This window comes from Lathyrus oleraceus, chromosome 7, assembly GCF_024323335.1.
Source record: "Lathyrus oleraceus cultivar Zhongwan6 chromosome 7, CAAS_Psat_ZW6_1.0, whole genome shotgun sequence".
Taxonomy (NCBI): domain Eukaryota; kingdom Viridiplantae; phylum Streptophyta; class Magnoliopsida; order Fabales; family Fabaceae; genus Lathyrus; species Lathyrus oleraceus.
The window spans coordinates 77738017-77763761 of NC_066585.1; the positions used below are offsets into that span (position 1 = coordinate 77738017).

The following is a 25745-nucleotide window of genomic DNA, read 5'->3' on the forward strand; positions in this document are numbered from 1 at the left end:
TGGCCAAACCATACCCCAGTCGTGTCAAATATACACAATATCAGACCTTCCTGTGTGTCTTTGCAAGTTGAATATGTTGACCAAGCCTTCCATTCACTTTAGAGTGAGTCATATGGCTATAACCTGTTTCTTCCCTTTCCGATAAGGTTAACTTCAGAAACTTTCTTCTTATCCTGATAAGGTTAACTTCAAGACCCCTTCTTCCCTTCCGATAAGGTTAACTTCGGAAACTTTCTTCCCTTCCAATAAGGTTAACTTCGGAACTTTCTTCTCTTCCTGATAAGGTTAACTCCAGGACCCCTTCTTCCCTTCCGATAAGGTTAACTTCAGAAACTTCCTTCTTTTCCTGATAAGGTTAACTCCAGGACCCCTTCTTCCCTTCCGATAAGGTTAACTTCGGAAACTTCCTTCTTTTCCTGATAAGGTTAACTTCAGGGCCCCTTCTTCCCTTCCGATAAGGTTAACTTCGGAAATTTTCTTCTCTTCCTGATAAGGTTAACTTCAGGACCCCTTCTTCCCTTCCGATAAGGTTAACTTCGAAAACTTTCTTCTCTTCCTAATAAGGTTAACTTCAGGACCCCTTCTTCCCTTCCGATAAGGTTAACTTCGGGCCCCGTTTCTCTTCTCTTCCTGATAAGGTTAACTTCAGGATACCCTTCTTCTCCTTCCGATAAGGTTAACTTCGGAAATTCGTATCCCCTTTCTTCTCTCCCTGATAAGGTTAACTTCAGGATACCCTTCTTCTCCTTCCGATAAGGTTAACTTCGGAAATCCAGATCCATTTCTTCTCTTCCTGATAAGGTTAACTTCAGGATACTTCTCTTATCTTCCCGATAAGGTTAACTTCGGGACTCCCCCTATTTTCCTTCTCCGGTTCCAATAAGGTCAACTTTGGAATGTTTCCCCAACGATGTCGTCATTTCTTCTCTTCCTGATAAGGTTAACTTCAGGACCTTTTTTCTTCCCTTTCCGATAAGGTTAACTTTGGAAAACCATTCTACACTTTCTTCTCTTCCTGATAAGGTTAACTTCAGGACCCCTTCTTCCCTTCCGATAAGGTTAACTTCAGAACTTTCTTCTTTTCCTGATAAGGTTAACTTCAGGACCCCTTCTTCCCTTCCGATAAGGTTAACTTCGGAAACTCTCTTCTCTCCCTCATAAGGTTAACTTTAGGATACTTCTCTTCTCTCCCTGATAAGGTTAACTTCAGGATACTTCTCTTCTCCCCCGATAAGGTTAACTTCGGGATCCATTTCTTCCCTCCTGGTAAGGTTAACTTTAGGATGCTTCCCTTCTCTCCCCGATAAGGTTAACTTCAGGATTCATTTCTTCTCTTTCCGATAAGGTTAACTTCGGAGCCCCTCCCTTTACTCTTTTCTCTTTTCTCCGATAAGGTCAACTTCAGAACCCATCCTTCAGTAAAGACGAATTGTGTTTAGTCTCCTTCCCTTTCTTTCTTCCCAGTCATAAACAAAAAATAAAATCCAGGTTCCACTTGGTAAACCATGTTTCAAAAAATCTTTCACCCATTTCTTCCCCGCGGAAAAATGTTCTTAGTGCTTGCCTAAGAGTTTTGAAAAGAAAAAAAAAGGTACAAAGAAAAATGGAAAGCTTGCTAAAAAAAAACAGAGAGCCTGTTGAGAAAGAAGAATAAATCACATTGCATCAGCATCATGCATATGTCATGCATCTCTAACCTTCTGTAAATATCCTTCGATTAGATAACATTTCAACCCCCAGCAACTGCCTGCCCAAAAGCTAGTTTGTTCATCCTACATCTCAGTGAAGAATTTCTTTGTGACCTATCTTCACATTTCATTTTTTCTTGGTGGGCAAATTTTCTGATATTCTAGTATTTAATCCCCTCCTACCTTGAATGTCCAGAAGTTGTTGCTATCCGGGCATTCAGGTTTGAGAAGATTAAATAGGGGCAGCTGTCATACCCCAAAATTCACCCTACCATTCACAAGTTCATCTAGGTCACTAACCCTAAGCATTTGCATATCCTGATAAGCATTCATTTCATCTACATATTCATTATATCATAACACATTCCACCTTCATTTGAAAGGACATAAAATCAGGGATTCAAGAGTGTTATCACACAAGGCATGGAAGGAAGGTACGCCTTCAAGTTCGAGAACCATTGGGTCGTTCATCGAGCTTCATTAGTTTGTTCAACAATTCATCAGAAGTCTACTTGTTCATGATCTTCATGCTTGGACCAAGGTGCATTCATTCAAGGTGGTCAGGATCTTTGGCTTAGTTAAGTGTTCATTCGCTTGGTTGGATTTAGCCTAGTAGTATGACATATTTCATCTGGTCTAAGGGCATTGTGTTATTCTGTCAAGTCCATTTTCATTCATTTTATCGAGACATTATTCAAGTCCATTCCATACAAGTCATTACATATCATTTCACCCAAAATACACATTTCTACCTAAGTTGACTTTTTGTCAACTGTTGACTTTTTGGTCAACCAGTTGACCAAAGTCAACTAGCTAACCAAAACCCATTTTTAATCATTTTCATATTTTGTAAGACCACTTTGAACTATGTTCATTTTTCACCTTTTAAATCTTCCAAATTGCACTTTTCATATTTTAATCAATTCAATAAATTCATAATCATACATTCTATTCACGTTTTTAGTAATTCCATATCCATTCAAGTCATTACAATTTCAAGTCTCAAAAATCTCAATTTCCATTCATAAACCATTTCAACTCCAATTTAATTTTCCAATTACATTCAATCTTTAAGCATTTTTATTCAATCATTCAATCCCAAAACTATGAAAATTACAAAACCATGTTCCAAATTGCATTTCAATCTAATTTCCATTATTCATCTTTTAAGACTTTTCAAATCCATACATTTCCATCCAATTACAACATAAAGCCATTACAACCATACAACCATACGTTCAACCCATGGCCATTTTGACGTGCCAAAAGCATTTCACTTGGGAATAGAAAATAGAAATCCATCGTGAATACTACGCGTGCTGGATGCAGTACCGTTTTCCGTCAAATTTGGCATGATGGGAGGGTCTCCAAATCCACTGCCAAACTAACATAATTAATAACAGCATAACACCATTAAAGCTAACAACAAAAACTTCCTCTAGCCGTCGGCACCCGTAACCGGACTCCACCCTCTAACTTCTTCAATGGCGAACAAGATGAAATTCAACTTCTAAACCTCCATTTCTTTGTCCAATAAACCACCCTGCCAAATGTTATAACACAACCATTGCACTAACCCTCCTCAACTCCAACCGGTAGGATCGTTTTCTTAATTAAATTCCTCCCTCGCATCCAACAGAGCAGCAAATTGGAGCCCAATCTTTCTCTTTCATTCTTTACCATCAGAGCAAAAGAAATAAAACGAATTAAAAACTACCAGAAGAGCAATAGAACCCTTTGATTTTCAACCATTGCATTAAACCTCTTTGTAACCTTCTAAAACCGTCAACCGAACCTTCAACCACTTCACAGTAGGGTGTGTTCTATGGAAGATAATGAGGAGAAGTTGTCGACGCCGTTGCCAAGGGATGCGAAGATTATCAATGGTTTGTTGAAATCAATGGGTGTAGAAGAATGTGAACCTCACGTTATTCAAATTTCTCGAGCTATGGTGTCGGTATGTTGTTGAGGTGTTAACAGATGCTCAAGTGCATTCAGAGCATGCTAGCAAATCTTTGATGATGTTAAGCTTTCCATTCAATCCCAGGCTAACTTCAGCTTCTCGCAGCCGCTCCCTCGTGAGGTATTTCTAGAGTTGGCTAAAAACCGCAACAAGACACCGACTGCAAAACTAAATTGAAGAAAAGAAAAATCCAATAAAAACTCAATATCCAATAAGCTTCTCTAACCTGTATTTCAATCCCAATCAACCTGCAATTGACAGAGCTTGGTAAAGTCATAAATAATAGTAAAAAACCAGATTCTCATTTTCGCTTGAATTTAACAACTTCACTCTCCTAAACTAACAGGGTAGCTCAAATTCATAACTAACTTCTAACAGAAATTCACATTGAGGTTAACCGATTCCTAACTGTCATAACAAACTCCAAACCACCCTAACTGATTTTTTCTAACCAATTTTCATAACAGAATTTGAGAGAAAAATCTATAAATACTCATCCCATCTTCTTCAACAGGCCCCTTTTCCACTTCCTTCTCCTTAAACCTCATTTCTATCTCCTTCACTTCTCGCCACCTTCACTCTCTCATATTTTCTTCCATCTCTTCTTCGCCCTGAACCAAACTCCAATTCGATTCTCCATCACCTTCAACCGGGTTCTCAGCCTTCAATCCTCAACCAGTTCCAATAGTTGAAACCTCTCTGTGACATAACCGTTTCTTCAACCTAAATTCTCTTCATGGCAAGAACTTGCAAATGAAGGTTGAAACTCCGTCTCAAATGGAAGCCAAGATGTAACGGAAACAGAATCCCGCAGAAGAAGGGATGAAAAGCGAAAATAGAATCCAAACGGAATCAGAAAAGAATACAACAGAAGCATATCCATAACAAAGGAGGCATACATGAGAACCGAAATCGAAGCTTATTCTGTGATCTCTATCTTCAGCGCAACGCACGATTCGTGAATCCGGTTCAACCAGCAATCACAAGCCGTGCCACGGCGATTACGCACAGAAAGCTCACAGAACACACAACAATCAACACACGAGAAAAACTCAGAAGTAGAAGAAGAAGAGGAACTACACAGAAAGAGAAAAAATGAGGGGATCGAAGAGTACCTGAGAAATCGAAGCAATACGCGCATCTGAAAGCGTCATCTTTGTCATCGACGAAAATGCAATATACGGTAGGTCTTTGCTATTCATTCATTTTGTTATTCGCATAAATTATCGCTTCAAGATTGGGTTACGAAGACGAATTGGGGACGCGAGTTCCTTCCAACTTTTTCTCCCTTTTTTCGACACAAGTGTTCCCGCTTCCATGCTCGAACAGGGGAAGTGAATCCCCGAGATCATAGTTCCCCCCGCCGCCGTCGCTGCCGAGATTGAAGTCTGAGTTCTGGATAGGGAGGATGCCGGCGGGTTGTTGTCCCTCATTCGTAATGCGAGGTCCACCGCAAAATGAGATTTGGCTCCTGTTTGAGCAGGTTCTTAGATGGTTATGAAGTAGAGAGCTTAGACATCGGGGCTTCCACCGCCGCAACTATGGCCGTTATCGCGATGCCGTTGAAGGAGACGGTTAGGTCTTGGAGTCACCAATTTGGACCGTCGTTTGGAGATTGAGTAGGCTAATTAAAAGTCTGGGCCTTTGGCCCAACGAATTCCAGGGATGGTGCACACCCTAATCTATTTTCTAAACCCCCCAGGCCCATGTTGCTACTTAATTTTCTCTTAACCCTTGATTAAAGCTTCATTAATTTGTTTTAATTTGGTTTAATCCCAGTGTTGTGTTAACAATCTTGATGATGATTAATTTAACCTGGTTAGAATGAGGGGCATTTTCTTAATTTTAGATTCTAGATTCAATTCATTCTTAGTTAGATTGACAATTAGATTTAGTTAGAATAATCATGTTTAATTAGGATAAGATGATTAGAATAGAAAGTAGGTATTTGTCTTGATCTTGATTTTAGGTTTTTTGTTAGAACTAAGTCAACATTAGTTTAACCATGCCATGATTAGAATAGTTAGTCATTAGGTTGAATTCTTTTCGTTGATTTTGCCTCGATTAATATGGTTAATTGTTGATTTTGCCACGACTCTCCCATTAGGTTAATTCCCACTCAATTTGATTTGTATAACCGTAGTTGTTAGGTTCCATTCTTGAATGTAGATCGGTAATTCTCTATTTGATTAATTGTGATCCTAATTCGTGATTTTCATTTTGCTGATTTAATTAAAGATTTAATGCTTAATGGTTAGTGTTGATTTCTCCATGATTAGAACTTAGGTTAAATTTTCATTCGATTGGACTATTGTGTGTTTGTTTTGTATAATCATAGTCATTAGATTCAATTCTTGAATTTAGATTGCTAATTTCTCATTTGATCAACTTTGATTCCTAATTCATGCTTAGATAGATTTTATTTTTTTAGAATTAATAATCACTTTAATTGTCAACTTAATCGACTCACATGGTTTGTGATCATTTTGATTAAATTGAAAATCCCATTTCAATTTAGGTAATGAATACTTTGTATGCTTAGTTTCATTTGCCTTGATCATAGGATAGATCCTTGATTATTTTTCATGGATTAATCCATTACCTTTTGAATCGATTCTAACCATTGTATGTACTTACATCATTCTCCTTCATTCGACTTTATCTCATGCTAACTCGTTTGTTGTTTTGTTGTCATATATGACTTGGAGAAGCAAGCTCACTCTTAGCTAGCCATACTCCTAACCATTCCATTTCATTCAATAACTTTGTATTGTTTGAAGTACCATGTCACTAGTATGCCTTAGGCATGGTACATAGTTTAGTAGTTTGTAACTTGTATTTTCCTTTTATTCTCTTTCCATTGTATTGTGTGGATCCATCCCCCCTCATGGGTTAAATGTTCCCCCTCCCTTAATCATGTAATAGCTTAGATTTATTGTTTTCTAGCTAGTTTACTATGCATATTAATAATCAAAGGTAAAACACAAAACGATAAACAAAGCATTTTTCAAAAGAAACAAAATAAACTTGATCCAACGTCAAGTTGTTTTTCCGAATAAAACTCACACCATTTCAACGTTAATGCTTGATCCAACGTCAAGCATTCTCCATTCACTCCAAGATCCATCATTTACATCTCTTCTCCATTCTCTTCTCAACTTCATTCTATCTCTCACCTCTATTCTTCACTCACTACTTTCATAATAAATTCAAAGCACTTGATTCAACGTCAAGTTTCTTTTTCAAAACATTTTCATAATAAATTGGAATGCAAATGGGGTGTACGTGTTTGTACACAACATTCAAGTAATTGGGTTGTCGGCCGTACCTAGCCTGAGGACCCGACACTTGGCTTCCCCCCTTAAAACATCTAATCATTCAAACAAGTTAAATTTAGGCGCTATGAGGAAGAAAAAGAATAGTTAGGACTCTATTATCCTCTCGATTCCCAAGTACTTCGATCGTTGACTGTACTTAGTCAAGGGTTAGAGGCTTGTCTCCCTCTAAGTTCCAACGATTAAACTTGCTAAACTCCTTTCATGATCAAATCTCTTTTAGATGAAAAAGAGTGGTTAGGACCACGTTGTCCTCTCAACTCCCGAGTTATTGGACCGTTGACTGTATCTAGCCAAGGGTTTAATGCTTGTCTCCATGCATAAAATCAACCCTAACAAATCAAATCATCTTTTGCCTTAGTGCACTCTTTAAAACCTTTCAATAAAGACGTGTTACTTCCGTTCAACCGTGAACGAAGCTTAAGCTTCCATGTGTGAGCAAGTAATGTTTAACTGCTAGAGTGCGAACCAAGCGTATCCACTTTACCGCAAACAAGCAAATACTTTCTGCTCCCATGACAGAGTATACAAGCAAGTGAACAGTAGTGCACGAATGTCAATACTGTTCAGTAAAAACAACCAAACAAATACGCCATTTTTGAGCCGAACTACGAAGCTCTGATTTCCCTATTGCATGTATGGGGATACGTAGGCATGAGGGCCCAAATCTTTGGCGAGCACACTAACTTAAAACTTATTTTCTCTCCCATCTCATCTCTCATCTCATTCCCGATAGCAAGCAACTTACAGATAAATAAACATCCATATGCATTTGATACGAGCAAGTGGTTCCCATGGATGTGAGGAGTGCTAATACCTTCCCCTTGCATAACCGACTTCCGAATCCGCTCTTGGTTGCGAGACCATTTCTCTCATTTGAGGTTTTATCGCTATTTTCCCTTTCCTTTGGAATAAATAAAATCTGGTGGAGACTCTATATTTTTCGCGGCGCTTCATGAATGTATGTACTCTGTCTCCTGAAAAATCAAAAGAAAAAGAGGGGTCTGAAGGGATGACTGGTGATCTGGCAGACAAAGATGAAACCTCTATTGATAAAAAGGATCAATCCACTGACATAGTAAATATAGAAGATCTGGACTCTGATGATGTACCCATCGATCAAAGACTAGCTCCATGAATAACTAAAAGATTGAATAACAGAAAAGGTCAAGATATTAAATCCTCCAACATGCCCTCCAAATCTCTCAGGAAAAGAGCTAGTGTTGGCCCTACAAAAAGATGGAGCAAGATAGTTACTGCTGTTTCTAAGAAGAAATCTCTTAAGAGGAAGGAAGCTCCTTCTGAGTCTAGTGATTTTGATCATGATGTCAAACACAATGTTAATGACATTGTTTCTACTTCCAGAGAGCAAACATCTGGGAACAAGATTCCAACAAATATTCTTTAAGTTCCAATTGACAATATTTCCTTTCACTATGTGGAGAAGGTTGAAAAATAGAAATTTGTTTATCAAAGAAGATTAACACTGGAAATGGAACTGGGAAAAGATGCTTTTGAATGAAAAAAGGTGATGAGTCTTATTCAAGAGACTGGATTAATGAAAACTATGACTGGGTTTGGAAAGTGTTATGAAATGTTTGGTAAAGAATTTATTGTAAACATCTCTAAGGAATGTGATAACAAGAGGACAAGGAGTTTAGAGAAGTGTATGTCAGAGGAAGATGTGTGGATTTTTCTCCTGAAATAATAAATAGGTTTTTGGGTAGAAATGAAGAAGAATAAGTAGAAGTTGAAATCTTTAACAATGTTATCTATAGAGAGATTACTTCTAAACAAGTAAAGGAATGGACAAGGAAAGGGAAGTTGCCTGCAAGTGCCTTGAGTGTGAAGTATGTTGTACTTCACATAATTGGAGCTGCTAATTGGGTATCAACTAATAACACTTCCAACATTGCTACATGATTAGGTAAGTTTATTTATATTGTAGAGACCAAGTCAAGATTTGATTTTGGATCCTATGTCTTTGATCAGACTATGAAGCATGCTTCCTCTTATGCTGTGAAGATGCCAATAGCCTTTCCCTCATTGACCTATGGTGTTATTATGAGTCAACAACCAAGTATATAATCAGTTCTAATAGTATATGCAAAAGGGACCCTCCTCTCTCATTACATTATAAGTTGTTCACTGGGAAACTTGTTCATGACCTTGTCATAACATCTTAACAAATATCTTCCAGGCCTACTACTAGAACATGAATCCTTGTTGAGCTAAAATATACTTGCAAGACCTTGGATAAAACTATCAAAAGTTGTAATGAGAGGAAAAACAAGATTGAAATGTTGATAAGGGCCTTATCTGAAGAAGAAGAAATTTTGAAATGTGATGGAACAACTGAAGAAGAGGAAAATGAAGAAGGTTCTGATGCAAGTGATGATGAAGACACTACCAACAGTGGTAAGGGCTGAAGCACTCTGGTTCTTTTATGTGTTGTTTTTTTTCTATTTTTTGTGGGCTATGCTCTGAATATTTTTGCACTTTAAAGTGCTCTTGGTTGTGTTTGGTTTGTAAACTCTCTTTTGACTAATCTGCTAACTCTGATCTTTGGTTATAATTGTCAACCTTTTGGATAAAAAGGGGGAGTATATAGTTGTGTGTTTGTGATTGGTTGTTATGATTAGTTCTTTGTATTTGTTAGCCCACCCTGACTCTTACCCACTAAGGGGGAGCATGTATGGAGGGGGAGTCACTCTTGGGGTAGCTCTTGCCCCTGGATCTGCTACTCATGGGGAGCATTTTGTGTGTGTGTGTGTTGTTACGAATGGGCTACTGATGTTAATAATGTCAGGAAAAATGTCCTGACATCCGGACTAAAGGTAATTTATTTTTCTCTTAGGCAAGTTCTCCGTGTGAGAGTTTATCTCTCTAGTATGAGGCAATGTTTTCTTTTCGTTACGCCTGCCTTTGGTGTTCTTTAGGAAAAAGTATTTTGGTTGTTTGCATGATGGTTTGTTACTATGATCCTTACCCTCATTTCTGTTGGTTTATTCAAATGTTGTTTTAGCCAAAATTTTCCAAAAAAGGAGATTGTTAGGTCTGATATGTAGTGATTGGCTGCATTTTGGAAAAACAAGTATTATTGTCAGATGTTGAACAATATGTCGTGACATGTAGGTTCAACATTGAAGTGTGACCTCTTTTAGTATCCTGGGAGATTTGTTTCCTTTTATGGTATATCTGAAGATACTCTGAAGATTTAGTTCACGAAATATGTATAGTGTTTTCTAAAAAGCAAAAGACTATTTTGCCTTGACTTGTTTACAAAGTAAAGATGTCAAAACATTTTAGGAAACATCTGATCTGATTAAAATTAAATCTATAGAAGATTATGCAGAGTCCTTAGACCTACTATGAATCGAGCCCGAAGCCCATGTATTTCCATTGTTATTTATAGATTGTTTCTAAACCTAATCATGTATCAAAATAGTACTGAATATTGTCGAAATTAGGTTTTTGTGTCTTTGTAAAGTGTGAGCCATTCAAGTATCTCCTTGATACTTGAATTGGACCTGATTTATTGAATTGTAACTATCAATCCCTTAGAAGATTTTAAGCAAAGGTGGATTGTATTTTTCTATTATAAGTTGTTGTATGTTTGAAGGGAAGTGAGTGAGGTCTCATATCTAGGAGAGTCTTAGATAAAAACATCCATGGGTAGAGATTAGGTGAGAAGTTTGTAAAACCTGAGGTTGTTCAGAACTACAAACTAATTCAGTGATAATGGATTTCCTTCCTGGCTTGGTATCCCCTAGATGTAGGTGACGTTTCACCGAACTGGGTTAGCAACTTCTTGTGTTATTTCCTATCATGCTGTTATTTAAATCCTAACATTGTTTATGGATGGATAATATGTTGACCCTGGTGTCGTGACATCGTGTACGACATCCAGGATTTGCATACCAGAATTTCAACAACATAGAATATAAAATAGAGTACAACATCTACACAATCATGCATAATAACATATCACATTCTCACGCCCAAATTGTCATCAACATCACATTCAAAAACACCATCATCGCACATAGTCATATTTCACGCATATAATTTATTCATGTTATATGACTCACGACAATGACAACGACTCATATGCATATGGTACCAATTTAACATTTGGTTCTTCCTACAAACCCAATTCTCCCTTCGGAATCCCGAACTTGCCCTTTGAAGTTTCAGATAAGTTTAACATCCTCCTTCGAACTTAAACTTAACTCCACCAACTCAACAATTTATGAATGCATGGCATGGCAAAAAATGCAACTGAGATACTTGTCATTATTCCTGTCATGATCTATAATCTATCATACAACTATAGTCATGAACAACATAATTCACCCTTATGGATTATCACAATCACAAGTGAACAACAACTCAAATGATTCACCATGTCATAATAATTTACCGATATGAACTTCGTTATGATTCATTCTAACACACACAAATATTATAATACATCATGGTCAACCATTGATCACTCAATACACTTATCTAAATACATAATTCATCCTTCTGTACCACAACTAACATAATCAAACACACCATCCCAATCATTCATAACACATCAAATAATTTGTCAATACGTACCTCATCCATATTCGTTACATCATACACTTATTTCCTAACTACTACCAACCTATGATAAAAACATTAAAAACATTTTATTCATGAAACAAAGTTATAGCCCTTTGTTCCAATTACCAAATTATTTGAATCTCGTCCCAAAATGATTTACGAAGGCATTACCAAAAATTTGTTGTTTTTCTGAAATTTCCAGCATGATTTTCATCTTCTCCAACCCCCAAAACGGTCATGAAATCATTGTAGCGGGAAATTCATGATCATCAAGTTATTAACAAGCTAGAGATCGATTAACAAGAGTCGCCACCACGCTTTTATTGTTTCCAAGGGAAAAGGGAAAAGTACGAACAAAACCCAAATAGTAAGAAGTTTTCAAATAAAAATCAGAGATCACAGGTAAGGGGGTTGGTTACACAAAGGGAAGGTGTTAGCACCCAAAGTGTCCTAGGTACTCTTAGGGAGCCCTTTTTGTGTGCATATGTATTTTGTACAAAGTGATGTTTACAAACAAATAGAATAGGGGGATGAGAAAAGAATTCATTGATTATATTTTTGTGTTTGACAAGACCTTCGGTCTTGTGCCTATGTACCAACATAAAAATGAGGGATCAAAATCTCGTAGTTCGTGCTATAAATTTAAAAATGAGTGGGTTGGTTTTTTTACAAAATTTAAGTTTGAAAGGCACAAAGGCCTGAAATGATTTGAATGAGTTTTTTCTTTTTGGCTTTTTGAAAGTTTGAGTCAAGTATAATTAAGTTTATTTACAAGTTTGATTTAAGAAAATGAGTTTGAAAATGCAATGGCATAAGGTCAAAGTTTCTATCTTTTTGAAAGTGGTCAAAGTTTAGAACAAAAATAGTTCACACAAAGAAGTTTTGAAAAATGGAGGGAGAGATTTTGAAATTAAAGAAATGGGAGTAGATGAAGAGGCTATCCTATGTACAAAAATTAAAAAGTTTAAAGTTGAAAAGATCTGACCAAATGAGTAGCAATCCAATAGACAAGTATGTCAATAGAAACCCAGAATTCCCTTGGACTTTTAGAATCTAGCCATACACAACTGCACAATTATATTATCTTGAAGAGCAAGGCATCAAATAAAGATGGTCTCATCCAAGCTTATCCACTTCATGATCTTCTTCAAAATAGCCCATGCAATAGATGAATTCTACAAGTCACAGGTTCAAAACAACAGCTTCATAAATGATCAATATGGCAGATGAATCTTAGAGAGATCTTCAAAGATGTATCAGATGAAGTCCAAATTGTAAGCACTTGGTTCTTCAACAAATTGGCATTGGCCAAGTCCATTAGAAAAGGAATGTTTCCTAAGTTCTAAATCCAATTGGTCCACAAATCAAGCCAACAGTCCACACAAAAATTTTTAGGGTTTTTGTTGTTATTATGTATATTAATGGTCAAAGACCACACAAACAAACAAAGTAACACAAACAAAATATATCACACAATATGGTCCAAATGGACAAAGTGAAAATTACATAGACATAAACAATTAGAATGATATGTATACATGGCAAATGATATAAAGTGCTAAAAGTAAATTGCATTAAAGTAAAGACTTGAAGTTAAAAGTTAATAGTTAGTAAGTTAGTAGTTAGTTTTGTTTTGCTTTTGATTTCAAGACATTCTTTGAAGAACACTCAACCCACTTGCCACAAGCATGGATCCTTGGACCAAAACATCTTCCAAAGGAAGGAAAGAAGGCCAAGTTTCCACACAATACCATGGAAGAGGGGAGACTTACAATCTCACTAACTTGAATGCTTATGCCTTTTATGTCACAAATTTAGTGATATGTTAAGCAATCGTAATTGGACTTATGTAGAAGTCACAACTATTTGAGGTTGGGCAATGGACTTTGGGTGTTAATGCATGTTGGCGACATAGTATTATGAACTATGCTCATTGAACATACCACACACAAAAATATGCAAAGGGTGTGGCCTAATCTCATCCATACTCATGTTAATCTTTCAACCAACTAGCATTAGGACTTTGAGATGTCATTGGCCAAAGGGAAATGAAAGAATGAAGAAGGGGAATTAGATGAAGGGGAAGGGGATGAATGAGATCACAAATTGGTCAAAGGAGGACTTTTACCAAATTAATATCATTCATTCATTTTGGGAGATGGAGTGTACATTCCATCAATCCCCTAAATCCAATGATATTAACTTAACAAAGTCAAATCAATCTTGACCAAGGCCCAACAAGAAACAATCAAACTCAATTAAGTCAATACAAATGGTCAACACAATTAAAATGGCATTTATTCAATTAAAAATAATAAAATAATGCATTAAAATCAAATATGTTTTGACCAAATCCTAAAATCTCATCAAAACACCAAAGAAATGGCCATGAGATTTATCATAGGTCAAACAAGGTCAAAGGACCTTGGAGAAAAAATTTCATAATTTTTGGACACTTAAAAATATTTTTAAACAATTAAAAACAAATGCAAAACCAATTAATTCATGAAAAATATTAATAATGATCCAAAAAATAATTTTAATTCAAAATATGAAAGAGAAAAATATTTGAAATTTTTTGGTGAAAGTCCCATATTTTTTGGATCAATATTAAATTTAATATGAATTATTGAAGAAAATGAAATTAAAATAAAAATAAGAAAATTCTAAAATACGTGGACCATCAGATCTCCCTCATTAATTGAGGTGGCAGATTTGATGATCCAAAACTCGCGCTCCACATATACCTGAGTCAACCGCGTCGTACAAATGGTAATCAACATCAACGCTAAAGATTAGAACGTGGCATAAGGATCATATGGTTCAGATGCAAGACACATCATCGCCGGAGCCAGAGCTCCGGTCGTCTTCTCCGGTGAGTTCCACCGGACTGGTCATCATGAATCATCACCGAAAAAAGAAACAGGGACATGATCTTAAAGAAAAAACATCACTGAGCTCGAATCTGACCTCCATATCCTCCAATTCTGAATATATTAAGAGATATGTGGAATTGAAAAATGAGGTACATGATCTGAGTTACTTCGATTTGGCCTCAAAGCAACTCAATCTTCTTGCCTACATTGGTAGGACTTCAGACAACCAAAGAATTAATGGAATTGAGCAATAAATTGAGAGAATCGAAGAGTTTAAAATTTCTGCAAATTACCTTCAATGGAGGTCTGAACTTGATGGATCTTGATTTGAATTGTGCTTGGCTTCACTTCAATTGCTTGCAGGAGATGAATGGAAAGGTTTCGAAGTAATGGACTCCTAGAGAATTGAATTCCAAAACAGTGGAGATTCAAACTCAAATTCAAATGAATTTATCAGTGTTATCCTATGAGAGTGAAGGGTTTTCAATGGAGATTCAAAGTTGGCACAATGTCTGTCTTATTTATGGGCAAATGGAGTTGTATTTATAGCTAAATCATATGATATTTGCACACTCTCTTCCACTTTCCAAAATTGGCAAAATGATGATGCAAAGCTGCATGGGTGCACATAGGACCATGGAATGATAGCTGAAAGTCCAAATTTGAAGTTCAGATGCTTTGAAGATTGATTAGATTGCAAATTGTTGTTTGAAGTTGGATCCAAGCCAAATGATATCATCCTGTTTAAATCATGCGCAACCTATGCATTTCTCATCCAACATGAATGAACGCGAGCTTTTTGCAAAGGTGGGATCAAGAGGAACAACTTTGATGTTCAACACTTTTTCATTTGGAGCTTGGAACTTGGAAAAAATTGAGGTGGAAGTTTGGAAAAATTTGACATATCAAAAAGTTTCTAAGTGTCAAGCCATATGTCTCAATGTTCCACCTTGCTTAACTTTTTATGGGAGCTTCAAATGAGAAAAGTGTCTTCACCAAAGTTGTATCTGTCTCAAATACCTTCAAAATGGTCACCAATTTAATGTCATTTGGATTTGAAATGATAGAGTTATGCATTAGAGAAGTTTGGAAAAATCACTTGATCAATGGTATAGGTCAAAAGTGACCTATAATGTAGCCTCATATCACATGCTCAAAAAATTTGAATTAGCTCACACTCCAAACATAAACGTTGAAGTAGACACATTTAATTTGATTGTGAAACTTGTAAATCTTTCATCTCATAAAAATTGAGCATGTTATGGCCTTGAGAAGTTGACTTTCAAATTAGGGTTTAGACAAAATGACCTACAATGTTTCAACATAGAAAATAATTTTCCAAGCAAAACTAGCTCTAGATCTCAACATGAAAGTTGTTTAGAATGTCATTTAGAGTACGGTTTCTCTTGGAATCATTGTCATATGGTGAAAAGTGTAGGAGATAGGGTCTAGGGAGACCCAGTTTTGATCAGATGAATTCATCTGGCCAACCACCATCAACCAACTTGCTAATTTCCAATTCTCTTGACTTCCTTGTCTCATGGTAGATCATATATGCATAAGATGATGAATTTTGAAGTTTCCCTTGAGAAATTTGATCAATTGGTGAGATAGATTGTTGGAGAAGTTACTCAAGATACCAAGTCAAACTAGGGTTTCCTAGGCAAACCATCCTCAAACTCTTGAAGAAAACTTGATCATTATAACTTGTAGAGAACATTGGAACTCATGTATGATATTCATAACCATTCTTGAATCAATTCTTGGTTGTGCTCTTTGTTCATGAGGGTCTTAAACCCTAGATGTGATCAATGAATCAATGAGATCATGTCCTACCTACAAAAGAGTTAGATAAATGCAAAGACATATTTTTGGTATTTTGGTTAGTGAAATGATATAATACAAGTATGATACAATCACAAAGTTCATGGTGATTTCTCCCAAAACAAACCCAATGCAAAAAGGGGAAAGGAGGATGCCAAGATATGATCCCAATGCTAATGCATATGATGGAATTGCATGAGGGATCTTAGGGTCAAAATTGGGGTCTTACAATCATCACTAGAAATATTTTACCCCTGACAAAAAATTATTTCACTCTATTTCAGATACCCAATGCTTCAAACCCCGTTCCAAAATGATTTATGAGTTGAAAGTTATGATCAAAACTTTGCACAAAGGCGTTACCAAAAAGTTGTTATTTTCTAAAATTTTCAGCATGATTTCCATCTTCTCCAAACCCAAATATCTCCATGAAATTATCACCAAAAATATTTTACCTCTGAAACAAAGTTACAATCCTCTATTTTCACTATCCAACGCTTTAAATCCCACCTCAAAATGATTTAGGAGTTGAAAATTATGATCAAAATCGTGCACTGATGCGTTACTAAAAAGTTATTATTTTTCTGAAATTTTCAGCACGATTTTCATCTTCTCTTACCCCAAAAACATCCATGAAATCATCACCATAAATACTTAATAGTTTTAAATTCAGTTATAAGTATACATATATCAAAGACTACTTATATTCATATGATCATGAATCTATATATTATACCAATCTCTACAAACTTCAAACATCAGCAATGGTGAACATACATGAACCCTTTAGAACATAAATTTCATTCAACACATCAACATTCATCATTAATCCAAAAAGAATTAAACCTTCATCTACCCTTCCATTAATATCCATACTATTGAACCAAACTTCCACCCTTACCTTGTGATTCCATAAAAAATCAAGTTTTTGACTATGGCTTCTTTTCCCTAGAGCTTTCCTTAGGTTTTCCTTGCTTTTCTCTTCTTCTGCCTCCTTTTCTCCAATTCCAAAAGTTTCACCTTACTTCTCTCCTCATAAATCAAAAACAATTTCTATCTTTCTAATATTTTACTAAGGCCCAACTTATTACTAACTTAATATTTTAATTCTCCATAATACGCATTTTCCATCCCAAACTCATTATTTCCTTTTATTTTATTATTTCATTTAAATAATAACACAAAACATTATTTAATCAATTAAATAATTATAAATAAATCTACCAACCTCTAATTACTCTCCACACTCTCTACCTAAGGGTCACCCATCCTTATTGCCCTATCACATTTCAATTATCACACAAATAATAATTAGGTACACACATAAAATTACAATTAATTACTATAAGTAATTTCTATAATAACAGGGTGTTACAACTCTCCTCCACATAAAGAATTTTTGCCATCGAAAATTACCTAAAGTGAATAGATTCAGATACGAATATCTCATCTAGATCTCAAGCTCACAAGTTACGTTTCCACCAGTTGGTCCTCCCCAAGCTACCTTCACCAAGGTAATCTCTTTACCACACAACTGTTTCACTTCTCGATCCTCTATCTATATGGGTGATGCCTCAACAATCAGGTTATCTTTCACATGTACATCTTCCACTTGGATCACATGCGACGGATCCAGAATGTACCTCCTCAATTGAGACATATGAAACACATAATGAAGATTAGCAGGTGACGGTGGCAAAGCAACCTGATAGGCCACTCCTCATATTCTTTTCAAAATCTAGTAAGAATGGATGAAACTGAGAGTGAGCTTTTGAGACTTCAAAGCTCGACCAACACCAGTTACTAGAGTAACCCTTAGAAGCACATGATCTCCCTCTTGAAACTCAAGTGTTTTCCTTCGTCTCTCATGATAACTCTTTCGGCGACTCTGAGAAGCTTTCATCTTCTTCTAAATCACTTTGATCTTTGTTGTGGTGTTTTTGGACAATCTCAGGTCCTATCATAACACCCTCTCATGAGTCATACCAACACAAAGGTGTCCTACACCTTCTACCATACAATGCCTCAAACGGTGTCATTCCAATACTCAAATGGAAATTTTTGTTGTATGTAAACTCAATCAATGGTAAAAATCTATCCCAAACACCTCATTGTGCAAGTACACAAGCCCTTAACAAGTTCTCTAGCGAGTGAATAGTCCTATCAGTTTGACCATTTGTCTGTAAGGAGAACCCGATGCACCTTCATACCCAAAGCCATCTACAAAATCTCCCAAAACCTCGATGTAAACCTCAGATCTCTATCAGATACAATACTGGATGGAATATCGTGCAAAAACTGACAATCCCCTTGATATCCAGCTTCCCCAACCTCTCCAACGGATAATCTAGTCTCATCGGAATACAATGAGCAGACTTCGTCAACCTATCCATAATTACCCAGATAGTATCACAATTCTTCATAGTCCTCAGCAATCCAAACACAAAATCCATCAAAATACTGTCCCATTTCCATTTAGGAATAGACTGGTTGCATAAAACCCAATGACTTTTGATACTCAATCTTTGACTTCTAGCAAGTCAGATACGCATACACAAACTTTGCAATCTCACTATTCATCCCAGGCCACCAAAACATCTTTCTCAAATCTTAATACATCTTTGTAGCACCCAGATGAATACTTAGACCACTCTAGTGTCCTTCTTCAAGAATACTGTTCTTAAGCTCAAGAAAATCAGGAACATAAATTTTGTCACAAAATATTATGACACCATTATCATCAATCTTGAAATCACCACCCCGACCTTGATTGGTTAAAGCCAAACGATCTACCAATTCCAAATCAGTTTTATGACTTTCTCTAATCCCTTCCAAAACAAAACTAGTAGTCTTTAGCATACCTAGATTCACACTCTACGACGTGACTTCACAAAGCAAACTCAAATCTCTGAATTCTTCGATTAACTCTAACTCTCTAGCCATCAATGACAACATATGCAATGTCTTCTGACCCAGCATGTCAACCACTACATTGGCTTTACCAGGATGGTAATTCAAACCAAAATCATAATCCTTCAACAATTCAAGCCACCCTCTCTGCCTCATATTTAACTCATTTTTATCGAATAGGTACTTCAATCTCTTATGATTACTAAACACTTCAAATCTAGAGTCAAATAGATAATGTCTCCAAATTTTAAGTTCAAGCACAACGAAGACCAACTCTAAGTCATGCATAGGATAATCATTCTCCTGAACTCTAAGTTGTCTCGATGCATAAGCCACAACTTGTCCATTCTACATTAACACACCACCTAGACCCATCTTAGGAGCATCACAATATACGACAAAAGGTTTGATTGTACTCGATAGAATCAAAACCGGAGCATTCGTCAACTTTTCTTAAGTTCTACAAAAATCTCTTCATAAGCAACATCCCACACATACGCTTGACCCTTTCGACTCAACTGAGTCAAAGGCATTACCAACTTCGAAAAACCTTATATGAATATGCAATAATAACCAGCTAACCCAAGGAAACTACTAATCTTGGTAACAGGCTTGAGAGTGTCCCACAGCTACACATCATCAACCTTCGAAGGATCAACCGCAATACCACCACTAAATATTACGTGGCCAAGAAAACTCATTCCTCTTAACCAAAACTCACACTTTGATAACTTAGCATATAATTGCTTCTATTTCAACAACTCCAACATAATTCCCAGGTGCCTAACATGCTCTTCATCAGTCTTCAAATAAATTAGAATGTCGTCAATGAAAACCAACACAAACTTATCTAAATACTAATGAAAAGTCATATTCATATAATCCATAAACACACCTGGCACATTGGTTACACCAAATGACATCATAGAATACTCATAGTGACCATATCTCATTCTAAATGCAGTCTTCAGAATATCTTCTGGTTTCACTCAAATTTGATAGTAACCCGACCGCAAATCAATTTTACTAAAAACACAAGCACCAACTAATTGATCCATCAAATCATCGATTCTCAGAATAGGATATTTATTCTTAATCGTCACCTTGTTCGATTGTCAATAGTCAACACACAACCTCATGCTACCATCCTTCTTTTTTACTAACAATATCGGCGCACCTAAGGAGAAACACTTGGACGAACAAATCTCTTCTCAAGTAACTCTTCCAACTGTTTCTTCAGCTCAGTTAACTCAGAAGTAAACATTCTATATAAAGCCATGGAAATAAGACTAGTATTGGGTACCAAGTAAATGGTAAACCCAACCTCTCACTATGGTGGTAAATCACTGATGTCTTCAGGAAACACTCCCGAAAATTCACACGTTACAGGAAGATCATGAACTACTCTCTTGCCTTTGGCTTCCAACTAAGCTAAAATCACAAACACTTGCGCACTCATCCTTCACGGACTCTCTCGCTTTCTTAGCATATACAAACATCAACTATTCACCTCCATCGAACTCATATTCACGCTCTAGAGGCAAGTCGCAGATATCTTCAGGAATCACACACCACTTGCATATTTCAGGTTTTTAGGCAGTTCCTTAAGTTCTAAGGTTGGTTTCTAGGCAGTTCCTTAACATTCATATCTCAGGTTTTTAGGCAGTTCCTTAAGTTCTAAGGTTGGTTTCTTAGGGCAAGGCATAGGATCTGGGGTAAGGGATAAACATTCGTAAAGGTTATCATCGATGTAGGGTTTTCTAAAGTCATCATCTTCCATTATGAGGGTTGATGGTAACTTAATTGTTTTTATGATTTCTTCTTGTTCTAATTCCCTAATGCATTCATCAATGATATCTAAGGCATAACATGCGTCTCCCATCACAGGTGCCAAAATAAATTTCGAAAGTATAAATTCTATTTTCTCGTCACCTACCTCAAAGGTCAACTTTCCTCTCTTGACATCTATTATGGCTCCTACAGTCGATAAGAATGGTCTACCTAGAAGGATTGGGATATCATTGTCCTCTGTGATGTCCATGACAACAAAATCAGTAGGCATAAATAACTGACCTATCCTAACAGGGACATCTTCTAAAATTCCTATCGGATACTTAACAGATCTATCGGCTAACTGAAGTGACATCTTAGTGGGCGGTAATTCTTCTAAGTTTAACCTCTCACAAACCGCTAAAGGCATTAAGCTCACACTAGCTCCTAAGTCTAGAAAAGCTTTTTCGATGACATGACTTCCCAAAAGGCAAGGAATGGAGAAATTTCCAGGGTCTTTATCTTTTTTGGCTAACTTATTCTCGGAAATAGCATTGCATTCCAAGGGTTTCGGATCGTCTAGTCTACGATTGTTGGTAAGGATGTCTTTGAGAAACTTTGCATAAGAGGGTATTTGGGTGATGGCTTCTGTGAAAGAGATTTCTACGTGAAGTTTTTCTATAACTTTAATGAATTTTTGATATTGGTTATTAATATGGGTTTGTTTGAGTCTTTGCGGATATGGTATAGGTGGTTTATATGGCGGGGGTGGTACGGAAGTTTTATCTTTAGGTTTTTCTCCTTTTTCTTGACCTTCCTGTTTTTCAAATTCCTCTGGTTCCTTTACTTCGTCAGTGGGTTTGGTATATTCCTTAGAAGTTTTGGGTACACTCAATCTAGGTTTTGGTGGCTCATCATAAGCGTTCCCACTTCGTAGGGTAATGGCGTTGGCTTGCCCTCTCGGATTTTGTTGAGGTTGTCCAGGGAATTGTCCTCCAGGTGTGGTTTGGGGGGCTTGGTTTAAAGCTACCTTAGAGATTTGGGTTTCAAGCATCATAGTATGAGTAACTATTTGGTCAACCTTGGTTCCGAACTGAGTAATCAATTCGTTAACATGAATGTTTTGGTTCATGAACTCCTTGTTTTGTTGGGTTTGAGCGGTGATAAAATCCATAATTTTCTCAAGGCTCGACTTTGGTGGCACAGGTTGCATAGGTTGATTTGGTCTTGGGGCTTGATAACTAGGTCTCGGAGGTGCATTATTTTGGATAGGGTTATTGTTTTTAGAGGAGAAGTTCGGGTGATTCCTCCATCCAGGGTTATAGGTATTCGAGTATGGGTTCCCTTGGGTGTAGTTCACTTGCTCAGAGTGAGTTTCGTTTAATAGACTGCATTCTGTAGATTGGTGTCCTTTGGTTCCACATATCTCACAATCCGACGAAACTACGGCTACAGTATTCGGGTTTATGCACATATCCTCGACCTTGAGGGCTAATGCGTCCATTTTAGCTTGCATCATGTCTATAGAGCTTAGTTCATGCACTCCTCCTTGGGCTTCTTTCTTCTCAAATATTGCTCGTTCGATTCCCCATGATTGATGGTTTTGAGCCATATCTTCGACGAGGGCACTAGCTTCAGGGTAAGGTTTGTTCATCAGCGCACCGCCTGCGGCAGCGTCGATGGTCATCTTAGTGTTGTAATGAAGTCCATTATAGAAGGTCTGAATGATTAACCAATTTTCTAAACCATGATGTGGGCATGCTCGTAACAACTCTTTATATCTCTCCCAAGCTTCGGACATCGATTCTCCTTGGTTATGGGTAAATCTAGTTATATGGTTTTGAAGAACGGCGGTCATACTCGGGGGAAAGTATCTAGCAAGGAATACTCTTCTAAGGTTATACCAAGTCGTAATGGAATTGGGTGGAAGGGAATCTAACCATGATAGGGCTTTATCTCTGAGGGAAAAAGGGAATAATCTTAAACGTATTGCCTCAGGAGAAGCTCCATTGGTTTTAAAAGTGTCTGCTAATTGAAGAAATATTTTTAAATGTTGGTTTGGGTTCTCAGTAGCGAGACCTGCGAATTGTCTCTGTTGCACTAGTTGCAACAGGGATGGTTTAAGTTCAAAATTATTAGCTGGGATGGTTAGGTTTACTATACTAGAACTAGGTTCTTCGTTGGATGGTTGGGCGAAGTCCTTAAGAGGTCTTTGGCTTTGATCTTCGGCCATAGCTTTCCTAATTCTATGAAAGAATAAACGTGCGCGAGCGTAACGTTCAGGTTCCGCCAGAGGGTATATTAAGCTTAAACTCCCGGTGCTGCGAGTTCTTCGCATTGACCGGAGGGAAATAGCCTAAGTCTAAACGATATAACAACAGGGAAATGAAATTTGACAAAATTGGTCCCCGGCGACGACGTCAAAAACTTGATGCGTGCTTTTTGCAAGTATACGAACGCGTCAAAGTAATATAAAAGATTGTCGAATCCACATAGACCAAGTGTCAATTTATCGTTATCTATTGTTATGGTGTTTATCAAAGGCAATCAAAAGAGGTGTTTTTAGAGTGCGCAATGAAAAGTAAAGTATTGAATAAATTTCAATTAATAAAGACAGGCTCGAATGTAATTCACATAATCAATTAATAATCCAAGTACTTGCTAATAGAACTTCTTATGGGCAGTGTTTCCTACTTTGAAAAGAACTAATTTAATAGGAACTATCGCTTTCGCGTATTCAGAACCGAGTTGTACTCTCTAATCAAACCCTCTTATTGTCACTTATAAAAAGGCGCGCATTGCGTTAGAGTAGTAAACCTATTTTTAAGAAATATAGTATCTTGACTAAGTTGAAAAGTATTTTAACCTGGATTTCTTAACCAAAAGAGGTTCTCACGAACCAGACTCTAAACTTATAAACGCGTCCGAAAATAGTTTTAAAATCTCTTTCCTTCTTAAGTTAAAAACTCCTAATGAACTAAACAAAGCGCTTTCGCTGTTTTTGAAATAGTTACAAACAATTAAGTGTAAAAAGACGTTGGACGGATTTCGATCTTACCCAACAGAAATTAAGTGCGGGAAAACTTAAGTTGAAAGTTAAAATAGCCCTTAAGTGTTTCTACGAACAATTGTATGGATTATCGGTCAATTACGATCCTTACATTCTAACCTTATAGATTTAGTTAGACATGGTAAAGTAAAGGTGCATAAATTTAAATAAAAGTAGGGCGAGTGCAGAAAGTAAATAAAAGTAGTGCGAGTGTGGGAAATAAATAAAAGTAAAGTGCGAGTGCGGGAAATAAATAAAGTAAAGCGAGTGCGAGAAATAAATAAAGTAAAGACAGTGCGAGAAATAAATAAAGTAAAGCGAGTGCGGGAAAATAAAATAGATAAAGGCAAAGTAATAAAAACCTGCTCCAATCGGAGGGTTGAATAAAATGCAAAGCAGAAATGAAAATGGCGGCAGGATTAACTTCCTTCAAAAGTGCTCCAAACTCGATTACAGACCTAATCACAAAACTCGATTACACAATTGTGGTAACACCCCAATGCGAAGTGATTACCACTTTAAAATACTGAATATATGCCTAAGTGAGACAAATTTTGCTATGAGTTTGCCTCTGTTCTAAGTTTGGATGATTAAACAAATGAAAACGAGTCTCTATTTATAGGAGAATAAATTGATGGAAATGACAAGGATGCCCTTCAACTTGAAAATGGGAGGGAAAACTTTTCCTCTTGTGGCGCTCGCCACAAGGCTGTGGCGCTCGCCACAAGGCCATGGCGCTCGCCGCAAGGCCAATGTGAGGCGCCTTAGTGGAAGTAGTGGAGAACATGGCTGTTGAGGGAAGTTGAGCTGGGATACGTCATGGCAGGGTCCATGGCGCCAGCCACAGTGGGAGCCACAAGTACAAAATGCTGAATTTTAGGGTTTTTAGCTCTTTTTCACTCATTTTCTCGATCGGGGCTCCGATTAAAGTAAAAACCTGAAAACAAAGAGAAACATAGTAATAACACAACAAAATGACAATAAAACTACTAAAATGCATGCGAAATCGGAGTCGAAAATACGGTGAATTTCAGTGTCATGAAACTCTCCCACACTTAAACCTTTGCTTGTCCTCAAGCAAAACATTAAAAAGCTCAGAGAAGAAAAACTGGTGTAAACGAGTGCTTCAGGTTAAAAGATTTCTAAGTTCAAGTCGGGATGCAGTGATAGGTACTAACTGAGTGAACTAAGGGTATTATGATGACACTTATCCACAAACACGGACATAAACTTCATTCCTATATTAACCAACCCATATTATCCCACAATACCTAGGCCTGCCTCTTCATCTCTTTTTGTGTCCTTTTCATTCAGGCGCAATCACATTAAGCACGTTATCCGTACATGCTTCATGGCAGAGTGACCTGTTAGTGATTATGATCTAAGCATGGGGTTTCTGGCACATAAATATGTGTAAACCCTTTTATTTTACCCAACTGCAGTTGTGGGGGATCGGATCATAATCCGTCCTACCGAGTTCAGTGCCAGATACCTCTGAACCAACTAACAGTGGGTGACTTTTTCTTTTTCTTTTTCTTTTTCTTTTTCTTTTCTTTTTGGAGCAAATTTTTACAATTCTTTGGTTTAAATGACTTTCTGAGGGTCACCTATACCTGAGTTGCCTTTTTGCTTTCTTTTATTTATTTTGTTGGATCATTCACTTATTTGCATCGGTCCCCTACGTAGAGGATGCGTAGGCCGGAGCTAACTGCTGAGATAAACTACTGAGGACTTATA

At 37.0% G+C, this 25745-nt stretch overlaps 1 long non-coding RNA gene and 1 other non-coding gene across 2 annotated transcripts; one reads left to right on the top strand and one right to left on the bottom strand.

Annotated features, from left to right (window-relative positions):
* Window positions 1-2688: 2688 nt before the first annotated feature.
* On the bottom strand, window positions 2689-5309 carry LOC127101473 (uncharacterized). The gene is made up of 2 exons (XR_007794645.1): window positions 4767-5309; window positions 2689-3899 (listed from the first exon to the last, which is right to left on the bottom strand). It is a non-coding gene; the product is annotated as an uncharacterized LOC127101473 (long non-coding RNA).
* A 17392-nt stretch (window positions 5310-22701) lies between these two features.
* LOC127109224 (small nucleolar RNA R71) lies at window positions 22702-22808 on the top strand. Its single transcript, XR_007796561.1, has one exon. It is a non-coding gene; the product is annotated as a small nucleolar RNA R71 (small nucleolar RNA).
* The last annotated feature ends 2937 nt before the right edge of the window (window positions 22809-25745 follow it).